Below are 11,319 nucleotides of genomic sequence, written 5' to 3' on the forward strand. Positions count from 1 at the left end.
AACTTTAAATATTTAATAAACCTTCACAATTTCCAACTTGTACATGCCTCAATAAAGCTTATTTAATTTTTTATATTACTTGATTTTCTGACCTAAAATCTAATCTACTTAGGGGCATAATTACTCATATATTCATAAGGATAACTCCACTCCCAATCCTGCATAGGTGCTTTATCTTTTGAATTTTTGATAAGACAGCATCATTACTATCATCTACATGTCCAAGGCATGTTGTGTTGCCCTCTCTTCCCTAAAACTTCTAAGATGTTCTCTGTGCATCTTTACCATGTCTTTGTAACATTTCTCAACATTATTCCAAGGCACGGGTCTTTCCCTAAATCATCTGAGGGAGTCCTTTAAGATGGAATATTGTCCCATGGAGAGTAGTCCCCGTTGTATGAATATCCCCTACACATTAAACAGTTTTTGAAAACATGATCCTGCCAGAGAGCAGCCTTAGGCCATGCCAGTCCCCCTACCCACATGCGTGGCCGTCTGACATGACCAGCAGATTGATCATCACTGAGAGGGGTGCCATTTGTTCGATGATGAAGAGGATGATGATGAATGGGGATACCTTTCCAGGGTTCTTTCCTTCAGTTGAATGAGAAAAGACTGGAGATGCACCTTCATGGGAGGAGTATGTAAGAAATTGTACAGAGGTGTCCATTAGTTGAGGGCTGTGTGGAAGGGAATTTTGCATGGGCAGAATAAGCATCCATGGCTGCTTAACGAATGGCTGGGGACTGAAAATCCTCAGAACTGAATTTGTAGTATGACTGCTGTCCAACTGTGAAGCGGCTTTCTTGTAGATGCTGTGTGTGGGGTCAGCAATGTCCTCCTACTTGCCTACCTACTCCTGCTCCTCCTTCTCCGCCTCTTATTCACAAATCATGCTGACCATTGAGATAGTTGCTTGGTGGAGGTGAATTGGATTCTCTCCTTGGACTGACCACTGGCATCATCGTCCAGCTCAGTGTTGCAGCACCTGCAAGAAGAAGATATAAACAGTTGTAGTCCCTCAAATACAGTTTTGTCTCTACACAGTATTTTAATTGACGTGCTGAAAAAAATAATAATAAAGATAGTACTATATGAACAAAAAGAAACATGAAATGAATGTTGGTCTGTGATGTTTTTATTATATCTCGACAATATCAACTCACCAGCTCGAACCATAGATGTATGATCACTGGATGACCCCCGTGAGGTCAGCTGTTGAACCAGTGTCCTCGTAGTTGGTGTTTCCAAGGTATCTGCTGATCCAGCTGCTAAAAACCGAATAATTATGTTCAATTTTGATACATTAGAGATAAATATATGAAATAGAAACAATCATCCCCAGTACATTTTTTTAAAACATTTTTTATAATGAGAAAAAATGAAAAATAATTTAGTGAAAGGACTAATGAGGAGATGCAGAAGATAAGATCAGAGGTTCACAGACTTATCTAGCCTACACAGGGTAGAGTTGCTGCTGTCATTAGTGTTGACATTCGCAGGGTGGACACCAGGGGATGTTGTGTGACAAGCTGACATGAACGAGAGACACACGCAGAGTATAAGCCACCCCAAATCATATATGAAGATGATTTTGAGACAAAGACTCACTTCCTGCAAGCTAAGACAGGTCCTAACAGATATCATATAGTTATTCCCGAACAAAGCCAAGTCTAACAGCAGTTCTATCAGACAATATATCACTTATTCAATAATTGCATTACATATTGACCAGGGTGCAAACAGGGATGTGTGAAAATATATAGACAATCACCCTTTCAGTACCAAAGAGGTTAGAGGCAAAGCAAAAATACCAGACCTTTAACTTCTAATTCTTTACCATATGTGCGCTCTATGGTACTGGTCCAGGTTTTCGTGCAGTTTTATAAGCAGACGCAGGTTTTGTAGCCAGCGATAGATTGGACACCACAGGGCTTTAAAAGTGAAAAAAAGTGTAAGACTATTTAATAGATTAACAATATCAAGGTCACATGTGACTACAAGTGTAACTCATTGAAAACACATTATGAAATATGGTGTTAGGCTTTGAGGTAACCAACTGATAGAAATCCACTCTAACGTGGTAGTGACATTTTTAGCATAACAACATACCTGTGTGTGTAGTTGTGTTGCGGTGCGACCTGTGTTGCCCTGCTGCACTTGCAATTACACCTACCCTAAACTAAGCAACCAATCTACTCAAAAGAATGGCTGTATGAAAAGAGTCAAAATAAAAGAATTGTAATCAAAACATCAAGAATTTATAAGGTGCATGCTAGAGACTGTGTTTGAGGGGTATTTATGTGATGTGTGCCTAAATATTTAGGTATAGGAGAAATACAGATATGGGTGAGTAAATGTAGGTTTGGTTTTAGTGAGAGAGAGAGAGAGAGAGAGAGAGAGAGAGAGAGAGGGGGATCTAGAATTTTCCATGACATCATTAGTGTTGTCAGAAAGAAGCCGCCAATATTGCAGGTGGAGGTGAAGAAGAAATCCTTCTCCTGGAGGAATTGAGATGTAGATGGGATTCTCGTTCCCCTCCAGGAAGAGTTGATGCATGCTGAATCGTAGAGAACTTCTCCTTTGCCTGCCTCATTTTGACTCTTTTTAAAATATCCCCACAGCGTGTGCCTCCTCCCCCAATGCATTGACAGAATCTGTCACTTCCTGCCATAAGGCTGCATTCTGTGTTCCACGGAGGGTGAATGTGGAGGTAGCTCATGTAGTTGTAGTGTTTTACCTATAATTTAACTACAAGGGATGCCTCGGCCTCAGAAGTAGGGTCTGCACACTTCAGGCAGAATGTGGTTGATATAGGAGCTGAAAGATGATGAGGAAAAAAGCAGAGCCTATGGTGTGGGCAGTATTTATGTTTTTGGAAGGGAATTAAATTAAATGTATACAGACTCCACCACCTAAACTGAAGTATGAAAGTCTAGAGTATGAAGTAACCGGACACGTGTAAATGGTGAATAGACAAATGTAGTAGAGTTACTACAAAGTATAAGAATTAATATACAGGTGCGCAAAACTAAATGTGTAAATTTCCCGTTGTGAATGTGGTCCTAAATGTTCAATCTCTTCACAACCTTGCCTTCCAACTCCAAGAAAAACTTATTGGTAGGTTGCTCCCCCTTTGTTTAAAAGCACCCTTAATTTAAATGAACCTCATTTTTGTACTGCATTATTGTCTGCCAGATCGTGTGTAGCTTATCCAGTCTTGGTTTTACAATTTGCATTCTCACACTTCTAGTTTGCTTTCACCATTATAATTGCAGGACTAAAAAGTCCCAGAATGAAAAAGGGCAACTTGTGACAATTTGAGGGCTCTCATTTTTGAGCAAGCCCACAACTTGCTGATAGGGAAATACTATTGTTTTAGGGTTTCTGTGTCCATTGTTGCTGCCAAAACATAGGCATGTTCATTAGGTCTGTCTTGACACTGCAGTTGGCGTCAGAGCTTATGTGATCAAAGTAAAAAGGAGCTTTCAGGAATACTACACAGAGGGGCTTTGGCTCTGCCCTCATGTTGATGGACAGGAGTACATGTTTTGATTGAGCAGAAGTTGCGTGCTTTACCTCCACACAACTGTGACACATTGTATTTTAATGCTGTTAAAGTGTCTGCGATAAGTATAGAATTTACCATTTTTATTTTTCTCTGGCAGCAGCACAGGTGGTAGGAGGACTATCATGAGGAACGTATTGCTATTTTCCAGTCCCAGCACACTTCCCTTTGATCATTACAGCAGTGTGGGATTCCTATAGCTAAACTAATCTACACGGACTTTTATGTCTGGTATTACATAAAAAGAGCTTTCATAGTACTACTAAGAGAGGGGCTTAGGCTCCCGCACCCTGATGGTTGCCCCGAGTACAGGATTTGATTGGGGCAAATTTGTGAGCTTCCACTAAAGAGTGTTTATATTACACTTTTTTGGCTTGTGGTAAAACCTATACTCAGTGCAGCAGGAGTGAGTTGGTTATTGTGGCAAACCAATGATCTTGACTATAGGTTTAATCTATGTATTATAAAATGTTACAATAAAGGCGGTATTCCTGATGTACTGGTCGTGAAAGCATTTGATAAAAGCCACTAAGGTTTTATCATTGTCTTGTTATCACTCTATATTAAATATTATTAATATTTTGCTACATCGAATATTACAAATTACCATAGTGGGCACAGTTTGTGGTCTTGGTTAGTGCACTGTCAGAATCCTTGTTAGCCAGTCTTAGGAGAGTATTTTGCTTAGCCAACTTTAATTTTGTATATGTTTCTAATTTTATGGCTGTGTGTCCGGTAATTGCCTTCTGGAAATCTTTAAGCTATGACCAGTAGGCCTGATTGGTGCACTGGGATACATTATGTCCGGTACAATAGTTCTGTTCTGCTTATTATGAAACATTATGACAAAGGCAGTTGGACTAGCATCTTTACTGTTTAAAGCATTTATTATAGCCAGTAAACCTTTAACAGCTGGTTATTATCATATTGTGTTATGGGCTATACACAGGTATTTTGCACAGGCAATCTCACAGATTACCATAGTAGTCAAGGATCTTGGCATTGGACACCCACTCTGACAAACCACTGTGATGAATTGTGTTAGATCCTATTGAGAGGAGTTTTATATATTTTTTGCCAACTGTATTTATGTTATGTTATGCTATGTTATAAAGGGTTTTATAGCATGCTCAAATACTCAAGAGTGTCCTGGCGCGTGCAGTTATCAAAGCCCAAGGAAGTGGAGAATATGGATCAGCTAATTGAAGAAAAGAGTTATAAGCTGTTTCTTGAAAAGTCTAAGATCCTCAATATGCCGCAATTTCAGTGGGAGAGAATTCCAAGCCATAGTTGCTTTAACAGAGATGGACTGACCTCCCAACCGGGACCTGCAAAATCGAGGGATAATCATCCGACGTTGGGCGGCTGAGCGCAAAGCTCTGCTGGGGACGTAGAAGCAAAACCGCTTCCTGATGTACAAAGGCCCAAAACCATGCAGAGCTCTATGGGCCACCGCGAGGACTTTGAATTGCACTCTTTGGGCCACCGGGAGCCAATGCAGGTCTCGTAGGTGCTGTCTCACGCTAGATCTTCCAGAGATGTTAAATAGAAGTCTAGCCGTGGCATTTTGTATGGTCTGCTGTTTTCTCAGCAGATATCCTGGGATGCCACAGTAAAGTGCGTTAGCATAGTCAATGCGTGAAAGAATGAGTGCACGGGCGACCATTTCCTTGGCAGGCTTGGGAAGCAGGGGGAAGAACCTTCTGAGTGACTTGAGAGTGCCAAAGCAAACTCCGGTGAGTTTCTTAATTTGCACCGAAAACCGAAAGTCTTCGCCAAACCAGGATCCCCAAGTTCTTAGCAGAGATGCCCTCTGACTTAGGGCAAGGGAAGTCTGGCGGCCACATAATTTCTCTACAGGCAGGTGGAAACGAACCGTACAGAAGGACCTCCGACTTATCCTCATTGCACTTCAGTTGGGCACGAGCAAGCCACTGAAATACAGATGAGAGACAGTTCTGAACCAAAGATGTCGACAAGTCGGCGTCCTTCCATGTACATATTTGTAATTTTCTAACTGTATACATGGAGGTAGTTTATGTGCACTTCAGTAGGCATGTGTTGAAAACAGAGTCAAACCAAAGGTAAAGGCTACAGGCCTTATCAGTTCAGTCGGAAAACTGAGAAACCATGGCTGGGAGAGGGGCAAGGTCTGCAGACAGAGGCACAGCTCGGCTCCCACACAATGCACACAACCCCTCCAGCATCACCAGGGGAGTCTACAATGACATATCTCTTCTTTTTTGTGCACGGTCCATACGTTTTTAGGAGGATATCTGGATTTTGCAGTGGTTTTCATTTTCCAAATACTGTAGGGCATTTATTCGACGGTGTATTGTCTTGGAACAATCTATCTTCTCACTCCCTTACATTTTCTGGTATGCTTACCTGTACTCCACTTCTTAATCACCAAAGACATACTTTCTGCAGGTAATGTTTCAGTCCAAGACGTTGTTTCCCTAATACAACATACTCTGTGTTGCAATCATGCATTCTCTTTATATCTAGTTGGGTAAATCTATATATTTTATGCTGCCAGTATTTGTTTTAAACAATGCTATTTAGACACCACCTTGGTGTAATATCAATTACATTATACTAGTAAATGTTCAAGGGATAATGCTATGCAGACATCTATCACACACCTTATTGAATCATCTGTCACTTTTGATAGTGAAGTTGATTTTTGAGGCATTAGGAGTAATTGTGATAATTCCTTCAAACCGTATTGTATGTAGTTTAAGGCTATGTTAATAGTCATTAGTTATTGTGGACATTTGGAATAGCTCTCTGTGATGTCAGTTCCTGTGCATACACTCCCTTTAATGTCACTTCCTGTAATGTCACTGATTATGTCTAATTGCCAGCTAACTGCTAAACGAGACTATGCGCCTTACTAACTCCAGCTGCTCAAGGTTTCTCAATCTCTCACCCACACTTTGCACATGGTCAGTGTCCCTCCATGGCAGCGTCACTGGTGACCTGTTATAACTACTGTGGTTGCCCTCGAGATAAGACGTTTAGTATTAGTGTTCTTGCATCGGCAAAAGTTATGCGAAAGAAAGAGAGAACAGATCTATGTTTGGTAAACGTTAGGGAAGGTTAGTGAATAATTTAGATGTTCTTGGCCACTAGATGACAGCAAAGAGCTGTAAATGCACGTTTCCTCGAATAGAAACAAAAACAATTTTCTTTACTCAATCTGCCATGGTTCTTTATTTTCCGATTTGTTAAACGCCACATGTCTTCTTAGGACAACTTCACGGTGCTCACACCCCAAATTTGCCTTTGTTTGATTATGTTTGGTCGAGTTTTGACACTGACGCCCATGCAGACATACAGATTATGTTTTTTAAAGTTACTAGCTAGAAACAGAGAACACAAACTTTGAGCCTGAATATGAAGTGGCAGCAAAATGCGGGTACTTGCAAGACTGGGCTAACTGGCGGGGTGTGCAGTTTCCACCTGACTCCAAGTTTGACTGCACAGAATGAGGAATTGATGCAGATTAGCAGCATGTTAAAAACACCCATTTAAGACATTTAGGCCCAGATTTGCAGGCATTTTGAGCTGGCCTGTGCAAAATGATTTTTTGAATCTACAGCGCAAAACTTGTTTTGTACTGGAAAGTTGTCTGAAAATAATGCAAAACAGAACAACGCTCTGCGTACTTTGTGTCAAGTGGGTGTTCCATGGTTGGTACGTTTATGTTCCCGTTTTTTGCACCAAAAAATAACCACTTGACGGCAGGGGTTAAAATGGAGAAATGCTTAATTTCTCCTACCATCTCCCACTTTGCATATGTGCTGCACTGTACAGTACACATCGATGTGGGAAACATTTTAAAGTTTGTCTAGGCATAGTATTTTGTAGTATTCCCTCAGTGCCACTAGGCAGTTAAAATGTCAAAGCCCTCCTCGCAAATTATCACCTAATATGTTTATAATTTTGGATATAACCATCACTACTGTACATTACATGTACGTAGTTTGCACAGATATTTTTACAAATTGACAGCTGCCAGAAGATGAGCTTTTAAGAGACAAACTGTTATGTGAATCTAATGCAGTGTCTCTGGTTTGCGTACTTTAAGTTGTTAATGGGTATATTTACATTAATACAGTATTTTCTTCATAGAGTCTTTAATGTTAAGTTTTCATTTCTTTGAGTTGATTCATATTTTTCTATCTTTTGATAACACTTTTATGAAAACTTGATTGGAATTTTATTTCAAGATCAAATCAATATTATTTTGATCCGTTGTCGCGGGGCCCCTAAAAGGAGTGGGGCGCATAGGCCATTGCCTACTTTGCCTAATTGGTAATCCGCAAATGTATTCCCTTCCCTTCCAGTACACAAGTTATGCTAGACAGAAACAGATATATTTGCCTTATGATGCATAGGTGTATGTGTGTGGTACTTGTCAGACGCATTTTGCACCGGCACTAGGGAGAGATGAGGATAGTGCCATTTCTTAGTACATATTGAACTTTCCTGCTCTCAACCTGTCATGCACCATAGCACAGAAACTTTGGGTGCTGTGATGCAGTATACAACAGCTTTGTAAATCTGAGCCATATTATTGAGTAGAGGGAGGGCAAATTACACACTGTAAAAGTTCTCATAAAAGTTACACTCAAAGTCCTTCTGTACAAAATCAAGTAAAGAAACTTATGCAGTAATAGTGCACCTGAAATTACTGAAATCTCATAGTCCGATAATTCCCAAGTTTTATATTACCATAACATTATGGGCCCAATCAACAAAGATAAATATACATGTGTACATTTACTCACGTGCAGGTTCGCTGCCTTTTGGCTAGGTTCTAGTTATAGAAATACCATATGCACACATATACATACTGCTACACCTAAGTGCAACTCTACACTTTTTCGAAATTCACCACAATTTTGCTGTTCAATATTTTCGAGTGAAATTTTCACCTGGGTTAGACTTCCATGTCTTCACCCCTCAAATCAGAGTTTGGAGCCTCCTAAACAGAATTTCCGAATATAAAGTTGCTACTAACAAATTTTCACCATACTGTGTTCCACCACTGAGGCGAAAATCTCCCTTTGGGAACATACTGAGACATTTCTTAAAGCTTATGCTTGAAAGAAAAAGTAAAAAATATTTTTATGTGTAAAATAATTGTTAACTAATTTAAAATTATATGTATTAATACAGAACTAATACAATGTTATAGCACAATAACTCATCAAAATATATGTGCATTAAATAAAACATTAATTTCATGTTATTTTAATTTTTTGAAATAATAATTTGGAACAGTGATTAATAGAAATATCAATTTTTATTTAATATTTAGGAAATTGTGGTAATGTGTTTAATCAATTTAAATACTTTTTAAATAAATGTGTTATTATTGTTCAATTAAGTTTATTATTGAATTGAAAAATATTAAAATAACCAATAATGATATGTATTTTTTATCACAAACATATGAAGGAAATGGCCGCTGCGAGTGTCAGGAACTCTTCGTGCAAGGATCCCTGATCCGTCCGTCCAACCCGACGATAACCTCGACCTCCCCCCGTCCGCAGAAGTGGATGGGTCACTCATCCAAAGGAGTCCCTGTTCAGGCGCCAACTGACGGAAATGGCCCAAATAGGGTCACCCGGGTCACTCACGACCACCTCTCCGCCTTTCTAGTCGGTCAAACAGTAGAGAATACAAACCATATACTTGTTTATTCAAACACACTCAGAGTGGAGCCCGGTCTGCCCAGTCACTTAGGAGTGCTGCAGAGGAACTGACATCAGCAAGCATAACAATACATTATGTACATTTCAGAACCATTGGAAGCACGCCCACCATGCAATTTTCCAAGCAGATGCAGCTGAATAGTAAATTAAAAAGGAGTAAGTTTCGATTCTGGGGCCAGGCACACATCTGCATTTGGTACAACCATATGCAAAGAGAATCAAATGAACAGCACGTGACTATAAATTAAACTTACGTGGGAGAAAGCTTAAACAGACTGACATCATTGCATACAGTATGTGGCGCATATATTCACAGGGTCTCATTTTCAGGGGGATCTGACTGGGCAATAGAACGCAAGTACACCAACAAGGGCTCCCAGATGTCATTGGGACTGGAGGACGATGGTAGCTCCTCTGCATATAAGACTAGATTTTCTCTACAGAATACTAAATCTCTAAGCCACTGTTCCGCTGTGGGGCTCAGCGCACTATCCCACACCATCGCCACTCGTCGCTTGGCAATAAGCAGTGCCACTCTCGTCATTCTACCCGCGACACCTTTTAGGAAGGGGACAAGACCCAGTAAGCATATTTGTGGGAAACACTGCAATACAATCCCAATGATCTTTGATAGCATTGTAATCACAGCAGCCCAGTATTCCGACACCCGCCTGCAGGTCCAAGCTAGGTGCCAGAAATCTGCCCCCAAAGCCCTGCATCGTTTACAAGCATCAGTGTCTCAGGGCCCATATTTAAAAAGTTTATGCAGAGTATAGTAAACCTGGTGAAGGTATTTAAAGTGTATTGTTGTGTGCAGATTTAGATTCCGTATATAGGTTTCCCGATTTATGCCCTTATATAAGTACAATTCACATTGCCCTTATTTGGAGATAGAAATCCGGCCCTTATTTAGACATTGGGACGTACAAACCAAATACAGGCATGGCAACCTACATCTGTCCATCCACGTCACAACGAATTCTTGGAATAACAGACCCTTAAGGCTTTAGGAATTTCCCTCAGCGTGAATATTGATTTCTCCAAGAACTCATTAAGTATGCATGAACATCTATTCCTTAGGGGTTCATTCATGACGTTTCTTTGCCCGACTTTTAAGTCAATACTGGCATTCCTAGACACCTTCAAGGTAAATATACCAGCACTTGACCTGGCAAATTGCGGTTCCCGGAGGATTCGATCCAACCCAGAGTTCCAGCCTGATGCACTGACCTGACGCTGCCATCCTCCTCGCAGAGAATCCAGCTCCAGTGCTCTCTGACTTTCCTTGCGGGGCGTTAGAATATCGAGTCCAGAAAAGAGATTCCAACCTCTCTCATTCTAAGGTATGGAGCTGACTAGAACTTAGAGAAACTTTTGGCAACTCTTGGCTAAACTAAAATATAGCTAGCTATACTTTAGAAATGGCACCTACTTCAAACCTCGTACTGCACTTAGGTTAGGTACACTGGGGTAGAACAATTTAGAAGCATCAGATGAGTATCACATTTTAGCTTATGTTATTTATGTACGTATTTTGATTAATATAAATCATATCTACAAACAATGCTATTGCAGTATTATTTTATCTTACTGCTAACCTCGTACATATTGTACTTTGCAGTCTGTCTTACGATTGTAGCAATTCATATCTCTTGCATGAGAAATAAGACTGTTCAATAAACCCTTTTATTGAAACACCTGTCTCTTTATTTCTGTGCAACTCTGTAGAAACGATGCATGCATGATTGACTGAGTGAAACTGTTATCTATTGTTTCCACGATTCTGAGACTGTTCCGATTCTAAAAGGAAACGAAGTTGTCATGTTTATGCGGTTGTCAGAGACTAATCCCTTCTTGTATATTCGAGAAGTTTCTAGTGACCTCTGAGTTAGCTGGCACACACAAGTAATTAAGTTTAATATACTCGATAGGGACATACTGACCATAGTCCTATGTTAAATCTATAGTGTATGTTATTCCAATGTGCAGAGCCTATCAGGGATATAGGAACTACACTACAGTATG

At 40.1% G+C, this 11,319-nt stretch overlaps 1 long non-coding RNA gene across 1 annotated transcript in view; it reads left to right on the plus strand.

Moving 5' to 3' along the window:
- Positions 1-10,986, plus strand: part of LOC146862861 (uncharacterized) — a 63,088-nt gene extending 52,102 nt beyond the window's left edge. Inside the window, exon 3 of the long non-coding RNA XR_014978512.1 lies at positions 9,038-10,986. This is a non-coding gene — a long non-coding RNA (uncharacterized LOC146862861). The remainder of the gene's footprint in view (positions 1-9,037) is intronic.
- Positions 10,987-11,319: the final 333 nt, after the last annotated feature.

Source organism: Triturus cristatus, chromosome 2_2 (assembly GCF_964204655.1).
Source record: "Triturus cristatus chromosome 2_2, aTriCri1.1, whole genome shotgun sequence".
NCBI lineage: Eukaryota > Metazoa > Chordata > Amphibia > Caudata > Salamandridae > Triturus > Triturus cristatus.